Genomic DNA, 17,882 nt, shown 5'->3' on the forward strand with positions numbered 1-17,882 from the left:
CAGTATTCTGCTAAGTTAATACAGACTGGATACCACAGTCAAATAATATTTGTATAATCAGGTGACCAGTTAAAATACCACCTCACATGTACAATATTATTGTACATGTGAGGTGGTATTTTAACTGTACACCTAATTATGGTAAGCGTAATGTTGTGCTCAGCTACTCTTTGTGCTTAAGCAGCTTAAAGGATATTGGGCCCTGGTCACTACTGACCAAGAAATAGGTCAGGCCCCACGGGACCCGGAACCGACTCAATTCCGATGCTGGAAGTATTTTTAGAGTGTAGAGTCCTTTTTTAGGAAGTGAAGACAAATATAATTACTATTATTTAATGGCGTTAAATGTAAGCTTTATCTGACTCTTTCAGAGCGAAATCGGAAACGTCACGTCATTGAACACAAACAACAAAAACAATCTAAAGAGTAAATTACTAGTAAAACGGTCAAATCCAATAATAAATTACATTGATTCAGAAAATAACCTCAAAACCTTGTGTACAATAATGGACTTTTTACGTACTGTCCATCAACCCAATTTCTGCGACAAACAACGGAAATAATCAGTGTTTGCTTTTATTGTAAATGTAGCAATGAACTATATTGCTATAGTTGTGTTTTCACAATATTTGCTGAAAAACAAATTTGACACTGAGCTTCTAGGCAAAACAGTATCCCAACCTCACGAGCATCAAGATGTTATTAACTAGGTCAGCTATTAAATAAGTACATATCAATTTTTCTTTACACTCGGTAGGAGAAGAAACTCAACTATGTATTTGCCTTGAAATAAAATTAATGGCCATGTAACTACAACAGCGTGTGATGACATTCAAGTCCGATCCCCCTACGTACTTGATTGATCACCGACACACGCCAAGCTCAGGGTAGCCACGCGCTGCGTTCACACCGCGGGACTCTGCGGTGATGAGGGGGTGGAAGGAAACCTAATTGCAGTAATCTATTCCTTCAATCTTATTACGTGTGTTAATGCCGAGGTGATCAGCAGGCCTCTGATGTTATTGGGGCACTTAATGAGGGCTGACATGGCGAGCATTTTGAAACTGGGCTGATCCAATTTGAATATTATGCCCCTTACACATCCAGCTCGCTTTAGGTTCATGAATAGATTTAAAGCGGCAATGGGGGACTCTGTTTTGTTCTCAATAAATAAGCAATATCTGCTCGATCTCATCAGTCAATGTTAATCGAGGTAATGTTTGCTCGATATTAACTTAAGGTGTCGGGAGATAACGATCAATGTAAACCAAGCTTGAAATCTTCAAAATGAAAAACATATTAAAGAGCGGTCATATAGCGGATTGGTGAATAAATTGGCCAGTTAGTTTGAAGCGCAATCGATAATAAAGTTCACCTCACCTCACGCGGTAGTACAATATAAAGCGAGACAAATTCGTAAAAAAATATTATAATCTACCTAGCAAGTAGATACACACATGGTGTAATCGCAAACCAAACTTATACGAATCACAAAATAACCTTATTTTTTTTTTTTTTTCTGGGGAGTTGCATCAAAGTCGAGAATAATATGGCGATTAAATATCCGCCCCGCCCCCCCCCCAAAAAAAAAGAAAAAAAAGAAGAAAAAAAACCTGAATAGATAATAATTTTTTAACTAGCTAATAATTATATATTTGGTTTGCGGTAACAACATGTGTGTATCTACTTGCCATGTCAGTTTGTTCTTAACTGTATTGCTTAAAGGGGCACACCGGCTCACCGTTTACGCATTTAGGGGTGTAGAATCATAAATAATGTTATTACAAATGGTTACTGAAAAAAAAAACCATCAAAATGTCACGTTATTAGCGAAAAATGATACAAAAAAACAAAAGCGGTAAAAGGCCAGCGTATACGTGTTTCCAGCCGTTGTCAAATCTTCGTGACATTGTCTTATAATGTTGTAAGTAGACTCGTGCTTTGTTTATAGCAACTTTTTACTATAATGCAGCATAAGGATCCAGTCTATCCATGTATTATAAACAACCAGCATAATAATACGGATCAGGCAAGTTCTTCGACGATGGAGGTACACCTTCGTGCTTCGACGACGGTACTCCAAAGATCGTCACAAAGAACACAAAGAAACTAACCCAGAATATGATGGGACAGTGACAAATAAATAAAGCATCACTGTCACCAAAAAACTAAGCCTACTACCGCATAGCCATGACGCAGTTTGGATCGCGATCGTGCCAGGACCCAATTTCATAATGCCTGTATAGTGGAACAAAAATTTGCTTAGCACAAAATATTGCATGGCAGAAACTGATTACCAGCCAAATTTTAATGAAATTTAAAATCTGGTGAACTTGTGGCTGGTGCCCGACTTATTTGTTAAATAGTAAAGAGATTTTGTAAGCAGTATTTTCTGCTATACAGATGAAACTGATCAATGGGCCCTGTTATTCACAGTGAAAGATTTTGTGTCTGTCAAAGATTGATCAAAATTCCAGTTGATGATACTATAAAGGCATTGAATCATTTCCCAAATGATTACATCAAACTGGGCCCAATTTCTTATAAATCTGCTCGAGCAGTAAATAATAGACCGATTGCGCTCCGTGCGTCACGTGACCTATAGTGGCTATTGGATGTAAATAAACACGGCGCACTGCGAATTCAGAACTAATTGGGAGGAAAGTGTGTGTATCAAAGTGAAAACCACATCTAGAATTGTAGCGCGTCTTGCGAAAGAGACAGATAGAATTTGATTTTCCCAATCTTAGTTTGTATTCCCGTCTTCATTAAACAAATTCCTTAAACAAATATTGGGACACCCAGCTTAGATCAGATTCCAGTCATACCAGTATGACAATATGAGTGATAAACAATAACAACAATAATAAATAAATAAATAAATAAATGTATAAAGAAAATAAATTGTTGTTTTAACCCATACACCGATGTGTGTTAGCACTGTGTACTCATCTTTTTCCAAGTCCTTTGAAAAAAAAATATAGTAGGCCTGGTACTCGGGGGGATTCGAACCCAGGACCCTGGCAATTGTAGACCAGTGTCTTACCAACTAGACTACCGAGGTTGCCCGGTAGCTGGAGGCAGTTCGAATCGTATGATTTGTCAGCGCTTACCGCAACGATATAAGAGAGATTTGGAAAAGCCTAAATCAAGAAATTTAATCGTACAAATTATTTAATCTGGCGGAAAAATATAAAAGGTTACGCTCCGGAAGTGTCAGGCATTCAGGCGCCGGTTCAGTTAATGGCACACACTGGCCCCTCCCCATTGCCATATAGAACCCTTCAGGACTTGCATCCGACCCAGAGCACATCCCCCCCTGCCTCGAACCCTAGCCACTGCGCGGGCCCTGTCCCTTTAGGGGAGAAAGCAAGGCAGATCCCAATCACACTGTCCCATCAGGGGCAGCAAAAAGCCTTGAATCTATATTAGAGACAGACGGTATTCGAACCTGGACCGGATGATCCGAGTTGCTGAGACAGTCCCAGCACGTTAACGCACTGCGCTATTGTGTTGGTGCTTGGAAGCTGGTGTTTTCATGGTCATAATCAACAGACCGATTGCGCTCCGTGCCTCACGTGACATATAGTGATGGGTAAAATGTAAACAAACACGGCGTACTGCATATCAACGTGCTATATAAAGAAGACACGATTACTGTTGTAATTGTTGGCTCAATAAAGACTCAATTCTTGAAATTGTTCAAATTTTGCCATTCTGATGGCTTTGTGGTCAATGTGGAATTGAAGGCGAAGTTTCGTTGAGATGGCCACCTACTTCAGTGATTCATGGGACTTTTAATTATGTGAGAAAATAACAGCAGAAAAAAAGACGAACATTGTTCATGTTTTGATCAAACACCGAGAAGCAGAGACGTGACATCGATCGACCACTCCCCTTGTAAATGGCGTTTTGGACCCGCGGAACTCACGGTAGTATTACAAGCTCAGATCTATAACCTAAATTGAACTTAATTAGTATAATCATCAATCATCAATGGTTAAAACAACCACGCAAGTTATTCTGAGTTAAATATTTTGAAGAACAAAACACCTCTAGAATCAAATAAGCCATTCTAAACGTTCTCTTTAAAGGCAGTGGACACTATTGGTAATTGTCGAAGACTAGCCTCATATAGTTGGTGTATCTCAACGTATGCATAAAATAACAACCCTGTGACAATTTGAGCTCAATCGGTCATCGAAGTTGCGAGATAATTATGAAAGAAAAAAACACCCTTTTCACACGAAATTGTGTGCGTTTAGATGGTTGATTTCAAGACCTCAAGTTCTAAATCTGAGGTCGCGAAATCAAATTCGTGGAAAATTACTTCTTTCTCGAAAACTATGGCACTCCAGAGGGAGCCGTTTCTCACAATGTTTTATACCATCAACCTCTCCCCATTACTCGTCACCAAGAAAGGTTGTAAGCTAATAATTATTTTGAGTAATTACCAATAGTGTCCACTGCCTTTTAAATTTGTCTTAGGAAAGGACGTTACGTTAACTAATCAATTTGTACCTCCATGCACGGACATGGATGTTACAATACATTCAAAGTACTCTTACCATTAGTGTAAAAACAGAATGATTTAAGTATAAGGTCCAAGCAAGTAGTGGTCTTGCTAAATAAACTGCCGGATTAAATTAAATTTTAGCACAAACAAATAAATAAAGCAGTCAAGATTTGAAAAAAGGGAAGGAAAAACAACCCATTATTTTATTTACACTGTTATACCAATGGCACAACCCCCATTGAGAAATATTATTAATTGAGAAAGCACAAAAAGGTGCACCCCACTATAATAAGCCCAAGTTCATGCGCCAAGCTAATTTGTAAACCCACAAGTTAATTTTGGTTGTAAAGTTTTGGGGGTCATGCAATAAATAGATTGTATAAATATAATAATCTAGGCCTATCATGTCACAAACAACTGCCAATAATTTGAGTATTACTTTATTCTATGATTCTCAAATGATACACTTTCACTTTTGCTCAAAGCGATCTTCAAAACCACATTTTGCTAGTGCAACTGTGTTCTTATTTTATGAATGCCCACAATTTTAAACCTAGGAGAACTGTAACTAAGGCTGGTTGCCTTTGTCAATTTATCAGATTACTCCCGGAAACCTCTGCTGAGGAGAGATTGGGTTTGTGAAACACCGAATCTAATGTGGACAGTATCTATGTATAAATGACGAAACCACATGGGTAGTAAGCCCAGCCCACCTGTAAATGTAAGCAGTAAAACTTCCTAAAACAAACAAAAGTATTGCTGCTTGGGACCAATGGAGAAAGGAGTTTGGAGCAATCAGAGAAAGGGGTTTCAACTTAGTCCTTCACGCTTTATGGTGAAGAGCGATATTGGGAGACTTTTGGGAACTCTAGGTGGCAGCACACTTACCAGGCTATTAAAAATGCTCAGACCCTTGCTCTGTGATCATATTATAGACCCTTTACGCAACCACGGCTCCGGCTTTAGATTCGGCTTGAGACTAACCACGGCTCCGGCTTTGAATTCAGCTTGAGACTCCGTCCGCTCGTCTGAAGCCATGAGCGTGTTAGTCTTAGCTCCACAGTGCCAAAAAAGCTTTAAAACATTTTTACCTTTACACTCTTCGCACCCCTCAATATTTTTTTATGAAAATGTGCAGTAGGACATGCTGATCATGATTCAGGGTGGTATATCAAATTTTGACCCGGCAAAAGTGCATTTTTGGGTCAAAAAAACAAAATGGGCGCCGTTTTCCCCCTGAACTCATATGAAACAACTCCCATTAAACATAACTAGACAAGTAAGATAGAAAAACAAGATGGCCGCTCTTCCCTTTTCCCAGCCCGGGGAATAAACTTTTTAATTTTCGAGGCACCCCGAAAAGCCGAATTAGCGTGATTACTTCTTGCGGATACCCCACCCGAGTTTGCCGGTGCAAATTTGAACCCCGTCAATGTTTTACTTTTGCGGTAATCGACGATTTTTGGTCAAATTATGACGTCACTTTTGCACCAAAAAGTTATAATTCCCAAGGTTTTGCGAATTTTGCATGACTCCACACAGGAAAGTTGTTCAGGATGCTCAACTTGGTCGATTTGCACCATCAAAACGCGATTTCCAGAGTTGACTATTTGGAAAACAAGATGGCCGCTCTTCCCTTTTTCCTGCCCGGGGAATAACCTTTTTAATTTTCGTGGCACCCCGAAAAGCCAAACTAGCGTGATTACTTCTTGCGGATACCCCACCCGAGTGTGCCGGTGCAAATTTGAACCCCGTCAATGTTTTACTTTGGCGGTAATCGACGATTTTTTGTCAAGTTATGACGTCACTTTTGCACCAAAAAGTTGTAATTCCCAAGGTTTTGCGAATTTTGCATGACTCCACACAGGAAAGTTGTTCAGGATGCTCAACTTGGTCGATTTGCACCGTCAAAACGCGATTTCCAGAGTTGAGTATAAGAAAAACAAGATGGCCGCTCTTCCCTTTTCCCTGCCCGGGGAATAACCTTTTTAATTTTCGAGGCACCCCGAAAACCCGAATTAGCGTGATTACTTCTTGCGGATACCCCACCCGAGTGTGCCGGTGCAACTTTGTACCCCGTCAATATTTTACTTTGGCGGTAATCGACGATTTTTGGTCAAATTATGACGTCCCGTTTGCACCAAAAAGTTGTAATTCCCAAGGTTTTGCGAATTTTGCATGACTCCACACAGGAAAGTTGTTCAGGATGCTCAACTTGGTCGATTTGCACCGTCAAAACGCGATTTCCAGAGTTGACTATTAGAAAAACAAGATGGCCGCTCTTCCCTTTTCCCAGCCCGGGGAATAACCTTTTTAATTTTCGAGGCACCCCGAAAAGCCGAATTAGCGTGATTACTTCTTGCGGATACCCCACCCGAGTGTGCCGGTGCAAATTTGAACCCCGTCAATGTTTTACTTTGGCGGTAATCGACGATTTTTGGTCAAATTATGACGTCACCTTTGCACCAAAAAGTTGTAATTCCCAAGGTTTTGCGAATTTTGCATGACTCCACACAGGAAAGTTGTTCAGGATGCTCAACTTGGTCGATTTGCACCGTCAAAACGCGATTTCCAGAGTTGACTATTAGAAAAACAAGATGGCCGCTCTTCCCTTTTCCCAGCCCGGGGAATAAACTTTTTAATTTTCGTGGCACCCCGAAAAACCGAATTAGCGTGATTACTTCTTGCGGATACCCCACCCGAGTGTGCCGGTGCAAATTTGAACCCCGTCAATGTTTTACTTTGGCGGTAATCGACGATTTTTGGTCAAATTATGACGTCACTTTTGCACCAAAAAGTTGTAATTCCCAAGGTTTTGCGAATTTTGCATGACTCCACACAGGAAAGTTGTTCAGGATGCTCAACTTGGTCGATTTGCACCGTCAAAACGCGATTTCCAGAGTTGACTATTAGAAAAACAAGATGGCCGCTCTTCCCTTTTCCCTGCCCGGGGAATAACCTTTTTAATTTTCGAGGCTGCCCGAAAAGCCGAATAAGCGTGATTATTTCTTGCGGATACCCCACCCAAGTGTATGTTTTATACTTGAACCCCGTCAATGTTTTACTTTGGCGGTAATCGACGATTTTTGGTCAAATTATGACGTCACTTTTGCACCAAAAAGTTGTAATTCCCAAGGTTTTGCGAATTTTGCATGACTTCACACAGGAAAGTTGTTCAGGATGCTCAACTTGGTCGATTTGCATCGTTAAAACGCGATTTCCAGAGTTGACTGTTAGAAAAACAAGAAGGCCGCTCTTCCCTTTTCCCTGCCCGGGGAATAACCTTTTAAATTTTCGTGGCACCCCGAAAAGCCGAATAAGCGTGATTATTTCTTGCGGATACCCCACCCAAGTGTGCCGGTGCAAATTTGAACCACGCCAATGTTTTACTTTGGCGGTAATCGACGATTTTTTTGTCAAATTATGACGTCACTTTTGCACCAAAAAGTTGTAATTCCCAAGGTTTTGCGAATTTTGCATGACTCCACACAGGAAAGTTGTTCAGGATGCTCAACTTGGTCGATTTGCACCGTCAAAACGCGATTTCCAGAGTTGACTATTAGAAAAACAAGATGGCCGCTCTTCCCTTTTCCCAGCCCGGGGAATAAACTTTTTAATTTTCGTGGCACCCCGAAAAACCGAATTAGCGTGATTACTTCTTGCGGATACCCCACCCGAGTGTGCCGGTGCAAATTTGAACCCCGTCAATGTTTTACTTTGGCGGTAATCGACGATTTTTGGTCAAATTATGACGTCACTTTTGCACCAAAAAGTTGTAATTCCCAAGGTTTTGCGAATTTTGCATGACTCCACACAGGAAAGTTGTTCAGGATGCTCAACTTGGTCGATTTGCACCGTCAAAACGCGATTTCCAGAGTTGACTATTAGAAAAACAAGATGGCCGCTCTTCCCTTTTCCCTGCCCGGGGAATAACCTTTTTAATTTTCGAGGCTGCCCGAAAAGCCGAATAAGCGTGATTATTTCTTGCGGATACCCCACCCAAGTGTATGTTTTATACTTGAACCCCGTCAATGTTTTACTTTGGCGGTAATCGACGATTTTTGGTCAAATTATGACGTCACTTTTGCACCAAAAAGTTGTAATTCCCAAGGTTTTGCGAATTTTGCATGACTTCACACAGGAAAGTTGTTCAGGATGCTCAACTTGGTCGATTTGCATCGTTAAAACGCGATTTCCAGAGTTGACTGTTAGAAAAACAAGAAGGCCGCTCTTCCCTTTTCCCTGCCCGGGGAATAACCTTTTAAATTTTCGTGGCACCCCGAAAAGCCGAATAAGCGTGATTATTTCTTGCGGATACCCCACCCAAGTGTGCCGGTGCAAATTTGAACCACGCCAATGTTTTACTTTGGCGGTAATCGACGATTTTTTTGTCAAATTATGACGTCACTTTTGCACCAAAAAGTTGTAATTCCCAAGGTTTTGCGAATTTTGCATGACTCCACACAGGAAAGTTGTTCAGGATGCTCAACTTGGTCGATTTGCACCGTCAAAACGCGATTTCCAGAGTTGACTATTAGAAAAACAAGATGGCCGCTCTTCCCTTTTCCCTGCCCGGGGAATAACCTTTTTAATTTTCGAGGCACCCCGAAAAGCCGAATAAGCGTGATTATTTCTTGCGGATACCCCACCCAAGTGTATGTTTTATACTTGAACCCCGTCAATGTTTTACTTTGGCAGTAATCGACGATTTTTGGTCAAATTATGACGTCACTTTTGCACCAAAAAGTTGTAATTCCCAAGGTTTTGCGAATTTTGCATGACTCCACACAGGAAAGTTGTTGAAGATGCTCAACTTGGTCGATTTGCATCGTCAAAACGCGATTTCCAGAGTTGACTATTAGAAAAACAAGATGGCCGCTATTCCCTTTTCCCTGCCCGGGGAATAACCTTTTTAATTTTCGAGGCACCACGAAAAGCCGAAATAGCGTGATTACTTCTTGCGGATACCCCACCCGAGTGTGCCGGTGCAAATTTGAAGCACGCCAATGTTTTACTTTGGCGGTAATCGACGATTTTTGGTCAAATTATGACGTCACTTTTGCACCAAAAAGTTGTAATTCCCAAGGTTTTGCGAATTTTGCATGACTCCACACAGGAAAGTTGTTCAGGATGCTCAACTTGGTCGATTTGAACCGTCAAAACGCGATTTCCAGAGTTGACTATTAGAAAACCAAGATGGCCGCTCTTCCCTTTTCCCTGCCCGGGGAATAACCTTTTTAATTTTCGAGGCACCCCGAAAAGCCGAATTAGCGTGATTACTTCTTGCGGATACCCCACCCGAGTGTGTCGGTGTAAATTTGAAGCACGCCAATGTTTTACTTTGGCGGTAATTGACGATTTTTGGTCAAATTATGACGTCACTTTTGCACCAAAAAGTTGTAATTCCCAAGGTTTTGCGAATTTTGCATGACTCCACACAGGAAAGTTGTTGAAGATGCTCAACTTGGTCGATTTGCACCGTCAAAACGCGATTTCCAGAGTTGACTATTAGACAAATATTACAACTCCCATTAAACATAACTAGACAATTAAGAGACTGATTTAGCCCAAATTTTACTAAACTCATAGGGCTTCATAACGGTCATCCCAGCTTGGGCACAATTCGAATGCAGCCATCTGTATCCTTGGTGATATCCTTGGTCTGTTTGAGTTTTAACAATAAACATGGCAACATCTAACAAGTCAGATTTGTGTTTTCTTCTGAAAAGTCCAAGCTTTCTCAATTCACGCTTTAGGGTCCGCATACTGATTATGATTCTATGATTGGCTGCTACAGAGAACAGTATTTCCCGGTAATTTAAAGGAACACGTTGCCTTGGATCGGACGAGTTGGTCTATAAAAAGCGTTTGTAACCGTTTTTTATAAAATGCAAATGGTTGGAAAGATGTTTTAAAAGTGGAATACAATGATCACACAAATTTGCCTCGAAATTGCGTGGTTTTCCTTTTACTGTGCAACTAACACGGTCGGCCATTTACGGGAGTCAAAAATTTGACTCCCATAAATGGCCGACCGTGTTAGTCGACGAGGTAAAAGGAAAACCGTGAGATTTAGATGCATAATTCTACTTTTACAACATCTTTCTACCCATATGCATTTTATAACAAACGGTTACAAACACTTTTCAAAGACCAACTCGACCGATCCAAGACAACGTGTTCCTTTAATCCAAGCTGGACATAAACTTGCATCAATAAATCCCGTTCCATGTTGTCCAACATTGCAAAATACCGACAACATTTGCATGACTGTACGTCCTTATGAATGACAACCTGTCCCAATGTCTGTTTTCAATTACACAACTTGAAGTTGCGGCTGCAAGATACTAAGTGGCGACCGCAAGATAATAAGTGGCTGCCGCAAGATATTAAGTGGCGGCCGCGAGATAATAAGTGGCGGCCGCGAGATACTAAGTGGCGACCGCAAGATAATAAGTGGCTGCCGCAAGATATTAAGTGGCGGCTGCGAGATACTAAGTGGCAGCCGCAAGATAATAAGTGGCTGCCGCAAGATACTAAGTGGCGGCCGCAAGATAATAAGTGGCGGCTGCAAGATACTAAGTGGCGAGCGCGAGATGCTAAGTTGCGGCCGCAAGATACTGAGTGGCAGCCGCGAGATAATAAGTGGTGGCCGCAAGATAATAAGTGGCGGGCGCAAGATACTAAGTGTCGGCCACAAGATAATAAGTGTCGGCCGCAAGATACTAAGTGGCGGCCGCATGATAACAAATGGCGGCTGCAAGATATAAGTGGCGGTGCTGTGAAATACATCTCATTCAGTGAAACATAAACGCACTTGTCAAGTGGCACTAATGGGGCTTCATAATATAACACATCTAGATCGAAAGCGCAATTTGGCAATCTAGTATTTTGGGTACGTATTTCAAGTCATGGTGGTAAAGAGTGAACCTGGACGTTACATAAACGCTTTAATAAAACTATTCCCAAAATTTGCATGAAGTGAATAATTAACTTAAAACGTTTACTTCACGCTAGTTCTGCAAACTACTTGCACACCATGACTAGAACTACGTTCCCAAGATACCACGTTGCCAAATTTCGAGAAACAATTCCATTAACTGGACACAGCCCCAAGGGCCACAAATCTCATGTTACATTTAACCAAACCCAAAGGGTGCGCTTAGCATCCCTGGGTCGACCCCGGTGTATGGTGGGTTTTTTTTTTCCCAGGACGAAAGTGGGAAATCATCTGCACACGTTCGTCCTGAAAAAAAACCCGTCACACACCGGGGTCGACCCAGGGAAGCTAAACGAACGCACCCATAATTGGAGTACAGTCTGTGCTCTAACCCTGCGTCAATCATTATTGGCCATTGAAATTGAGACAACACGACTGCTACATCGACAGTACCACAGAAGAAGATACGTGCAATGAAATCCATTATTCTGGCACCTGTTAAATTTAGTCTGCATCGTTGAGCAAGGTGCAAACAGAAGAGCACAGTGTGCATGGTGCCCTTTAGGTCTCCATGATGGCATGCCACTCTCAGCGTGCGTCTAGTAATACCAATTGAGCTAGTACAGCCAATAAGCGCATTTGAGTGTTAGATTTGAATGTCGTCTGGTACAATGACGTGCTTGATCACATGTTACCACTTAAGTTTGAATTCGCCAGATTATGGGTGCGTTCGATTAGCTTCCCTGTGTCGAACCCGCGGAGCTCATTCGGGTGAGCCCCTGACAAGAGGTAATCGAATGATCACTCACCCTCTCTTGGCTGACGTCATGCACCTGGGGCCAGCCCTAGAAGGGACCCGTTTCAGAAGCTGATCCGGGTGAGCCCCTGGAATGACGTCGAAGCTATTCAAACGTACCGGGGCAGATCGGGCTCGTTCGAACGCACTTACAATAGAGACAGTTGCATGCGATGTCACATGAATTCGCGGGAAGCTTTTGCCTAGTTACGTTAGAGACGGTAGACAAGCTTACCCCGAGGCTTGTGACGTAGCAGCTGTCTCGATATAGTCAGGTGAATTCAAATTTAAGTTGTAACTTGTGACCAAGCACGTCCTTGTACCAGACAATGTTCAAATCTAACATCCGTGAATACTGACTTTATTCACAAACAGTTTTACTTTGCAAGCATTTCGTGTCAATACAATCTCCCATCCAAAGGCATTATAACCAAAAACGAGGTTGGAGAGAAAGGTAGTCTGGCACCCTTCGTTGAAATGAGAATCGAAACTGTTTTTACCATTTGGGCATTCAGGGAGGCTGACAAAGAGTTCAGCTTGGCGATATTTCATGTAAATCCTATTTCAATCATGTATTTCTGGATCTGGATATTATTATAGCTTTTTTGCCGATATGTTCCCGCGGCCTGCTTATTTTTGCACTTCATAGTACGATATACTCACATGTGAGTGTTGTACTCGTATAGGAAGTAGAAGAAGATAAAGGTTTCTGGGTCATTAGACCACACATCTCCAATGAGGGATCACGACAGTATGTATATGTGGGTAGGGTGAACTGTCCCTACAGGTCTGTAATGATGGTACGCCACTCGCAGCGTGCGTTTAGCCCGAGGCAGTGTAGTTAAACCAGTATAGCTTGGATCTATACCCCACAGCCAATATTGACGTCGCGTTCCCTGCTTGTTTCATTCATTACAAATTAGCTTTCATTAATACTGATCATGCAGTCTAAAGGGCCTGATCTTTATTCCATACAGCCTCGGCTTCGTTGTGTTGGTTCGTGTGGTGTGAATACAAGATGGCGTCGTTGTGGTATTAAAACGCAACCAGTCCATCGTTATGCCGTGTTCGAATTGGCAACACTCTTAGCAACAGCTTTAGCCGTAGCTGTTATAGATGTCAATTTTGATATGGCCTATAAGGCTGTATCCAATAGTGGCTATACGGCTATGACTTTTTCTCAGTGTGTTGCTAAGGACGTCCTATACTGTAACGCATAATGAGCCGGTGATCTAGCCGTAGCCGTAATCGTAGCCGCTTATTCGGACACGGCCTAACAGGACAATGTGCTTGTTGAATTACTTTCATCCTCACCATTCCTTCTGCATCATCAATAATGCATTACTATGTAACAGAGCATATCAATATTTCATGCGTCTTTCCCATTCATAAGCTTCCCATTATAGACTTGGTAATAGATTCAACTTCAGTGAGCAGGCACCAATACAGTACCGTAGTTAACAGTTTGTGTACCACAGTAATGGGCAAGGCAATCATTGCGTCTTTCCCATTCATAAGCTTCCCATTATAGACTTGGTAATAGATTCAACTTCAGTGAGCAGGCACCAATACAGTACCGCAGTTAACAGTTTGTGCACCACAGTAATGGGCAAGGCAATCATTGAAGCAATATCAAGGGACATTTCAGCACTGCTATCGAAAAAAAAGAGAAAAAAAAAAAAAAATATATATAATTTCCAACGTTGCAAATTTGAATTCAGTATAAGGAAGTTGTTTTGTGTTAAATGTAAGATTTCTCATGACGGTTGCGATCATAGTTGACGGATTTTTTCTACAAATCTTGAGGGGAAATACCAACATCGACAAATTATACAACCTCAGACCTTTTCATATAGGGCACCAAGCCCTTAAGGAAAAGTATACATTTGGTTTTCGGAACCGTTCGATTGTTTAAAACCTATAAAAAAAAAACGATCATACAATGAAACTAACCTGTGAAATATAAATTAATTTCCTAAGTAAAAGTCTTAATAAAAACTTTGAGAAAGTTACGTTTTGCACGAAAATGTCTGCCAATAGTGGAAGTGGTAATAAAGTATCAAACTATAGTCGGGATTACGATTTTTATCTCACGTCCAAAAGCCATGCAAGCATGTTTGATTGCTCGGTTCGTGCGACTTTAAGGCTCTGAGAATACGATGAAACTAATCACATGTGAGACGAGGTAAACTGAACGATCGTATTAAGGTATTTTAAAAATTGACTTCTAGCAGAAAGAGACAATTAAAGCTGTATTTTAATTTGGTTGATTGCCACTAGGTTGGGTTCCGAAAGGTACACAGCTATTCGTTCACTTAAGATTTACCAACAGTGTCATGTGTTTCCCCAAAACGGATATTCCATGGTCTGGGGGTGGATTTGTTTAATGCCAGCAGGATAAAATAAACAGTTACAACAGACAGAATGCAAATTCAGAACGACAACGTGTAGAAGAGGAATCAATTCTAGTTAACCAGTGAGATTGAACTCGACGTTTTGACGAGTTGTCTTTAAAACGTAGGACTGCCAACTGCAAAGTCACTGAGAATAACGTAATGTATTTATGGGTTCCAGTTTGCTTTGAAGTTTATGAGTTATGTATTAAAGGCAGTGGACACTATTGGTAATTGTCAAAGACTAGCCCTCACAGTTGGTGTATCTCAACATATACATACAATAACAAACCTGTGAAAATTTGAGCTCAATCGGTCATCGAAGTTGCGAGATAATAATGAAAGAAAAAAACACCCTTGTCACACGAAGTTGTGTGCGTTTGGATGGTTGATTTCGAGACCTCAAGTTCTAAATCAGAGGTCTCGAAATCAAATTCGTGGAAAATTTCTTCTTTCTCGAAAACTACGTCACTTCAGAGGAGAGCCGTTTCTCACAATGTTTTATACCATCAACCTCTCTCCATTACTCGTTACCAAGTAAGGTTCCATGCTAATAATTTTTTTGAATAATTACCAATAGTGTCCACTGCCTTTAAGCACTTTATACTCAGTCATACTTGGCAACAGACAGCCAATGACGGAGTGAAATGGAGAATGTGTGAAGATGTTTTTCCCCTTCAGTGGAGTAAAATACGCTAGACAGACAGACAGACAATCAGAAAGACAACAAGACAGACAGTACTTCCCTAAGTAACTGTGAAAATAATCCATGGTTAAATCACTTGGGTGGGAATCGAAACCGTGACCTTAGCATTGCTATAGAGTAGATGTCTTACACCACCACTTCTGATTTCGGAACTTTGAAACTCAATACGATTTATCTCGTGTGAGACGATGCAAACTGAATGACGTGGCTTCCAGTGGTGGTTGTACAACGTTAGAAAGATCGACTTCTGTGAAACAAAGAGACAATATTATTGTGGGTGTATTTTAATTTGTTTGATTGCCACTAGGTTGGGTTCCGAAAGGTACACAGCTATTCGTTCAATTAAGATTTACCAACAGTGTCGTATGTTTCTCCAAAACGGATATTTCATGGTCTTTAGGTGGATTTGTTTAATGCCAGAAGGATAAAATAAACAGTTACAACAGGCAGAATGATAACTCAGAACGACAACGTGGACACGATGAATCAACTATATAGTCAGAACCAATACGGCGAACCCGACGTTTCGACTAAATGTAATAATATACACTGTAGGCGTACCAACTGCATTGTCACCGAAAATTAAGAAATGTTCAGGCTTCCAGTTTCCAGTTTACCTCGAAATTTACTATGCACTTTCTAATATGTACTTGCTTTGGTTGGCAACATACAGCGCAGACAGACAGACTCAGTACTTCCCTAAGTATCTGCGCAAAAACAAACCCACATGCAAATCACCCGGATAGAATTCGAGACCACGAACTTTACATTGTCTTGTATGTCACTACTTCTGATTTCGGAACTTTTAAGCCCAATGCGATGAAATTCGTCGCTTGTGAAACAACGTAACAGTTGACGTGGCTGAATGATCGTAAAGAAAGGTATTTTGAGAAATCTACTTCTTGCAGCAAAGAGACAATTGTAGCTGTATTTTAATTTGTTTGATTGCCATCAGGTTGGGTTTCGAGAGGTACATAGCTATTCGTTCACTCAAGATTTACCAACAGTGTCATGTTTTTCTCTTAAACGGATATTCCATGGTCTTCAGGTGGATTAGTTTAATGCCAGAAGGATAAAATAAACAGGTTACAATAACGGACAGAATGCACATTTAGAACGACAACGTGTACAGGAGTAATCAATTCTTGTTAGAACCATTTGAGATGAGCCATCGACATTGAAACCGACGTTTCGACTAAATGTCTTCAAGGGAAAAAAACTGCATCGCCACCGACAATAAATAAATGCTAGGTAATAATAGCCAGTTAAAACAGGCAGAATGCAAACTCAGAACGACAACGTGTACAGGAGGAACCTATTCTAGTTAGAACATTTGCACTGAACCCGACGTTTCGACTAATTGTCTTCAATTGACAGCAACTGCATCGCCACCGAGAATAAATCGTTGTTAGGCTTCCAGTTTACTTTACAGTTTTTAGCCTTACACCGGTGTGCATTAGGCAGTGTGTACTCTGGGTATACTTTCCTGTAAGTTTGTGAAAAACACCCACCGGCAACTCACTCAGGTGGGATTAAACCCACGACCTTCGTATCGCTAGGGCAGATGTCTTGTCATTAGACAACACAGCTTTAACCCGGTGGCTAAAGGGCACTTTGAATCATATATGGGCTAGAAGTAGCAGGTACCGCAAAGATTTGCTGATGATAGTTTAAAGTTAATGTGAAAGGTGAACCGACATTATGTAATTATTTATACACTTTTACCTTTGCGTTTCCATTATGTTGCATTTCGCTTGAATATTTTATTCTATATATCTTATGCGATGTCGCTCCCAAAAATGTATATACCAAATTATTTATAATAATTATTAAATTTGTATAATGCGCCGGTGGGCCTATCCGTCAAAGGATGCTCATGACACCGTAAACCCCTAACAAATTTAGAGGCACTGGACACCCTCGGTATTATTGTCAAAGACCGGTATTCTCACTTGGTGTATATCAACATATAAATTATGAATAAAATAACAAATCTGTGAAAATGCTGACCCAATTGATCATTGATGTTGCAAGAGAACAATGAATTCAAAAACACCATCGTTGCACAAATGTATGTACTTTAAGACCTGAAGATACCTTACCTCAGAGTGAGCCGTTTCTCACAACGTGTTATACTATCAACAGCTCGTTACCAAGTTTTTATGATAATAATCGTTTTGAGCAATTACCAATAGTGTTCAGTGCCTTTAATTGAAAAAAAATAGTTTACAAAATGTTTCAAAAATACCTGAACAAAAACATAACACAGTTTTAACGTACCTCACCATGCAATGCCTCAAATAATTATACTACAAACATCTTATAAAAAGGGACGTATGGGTGCGTTCGATTAGCTTCCCCGGGTCGACCCCCGTGTAGGGCGTTTTCTTTTTCCAGGACGAACGTGTGCAGATAACTACCCACGTTCGTCCTGGAAAAAAAAACGCCACACACCAGGGTCGACTCAGGAAAGCTAAACGAACGCACCCTATGTGTGAGGAATTGTTTCCGCAGATGCCAGAATATACATC

The sequence above is a fragment of the Asterias amurensis genome, chromosome 21, assembly GCF_032118995.1.
Source record: "Asterias amurensis chromosome 21, ASM3211899v1".
In the NCBI taxonomy this organism is placed as follows: Eukaryota; Metazoa; Echinodermata; class Asteroidea; order Forcipulatida; family Asteriidae; genus Asterias; species Asterias amurensis.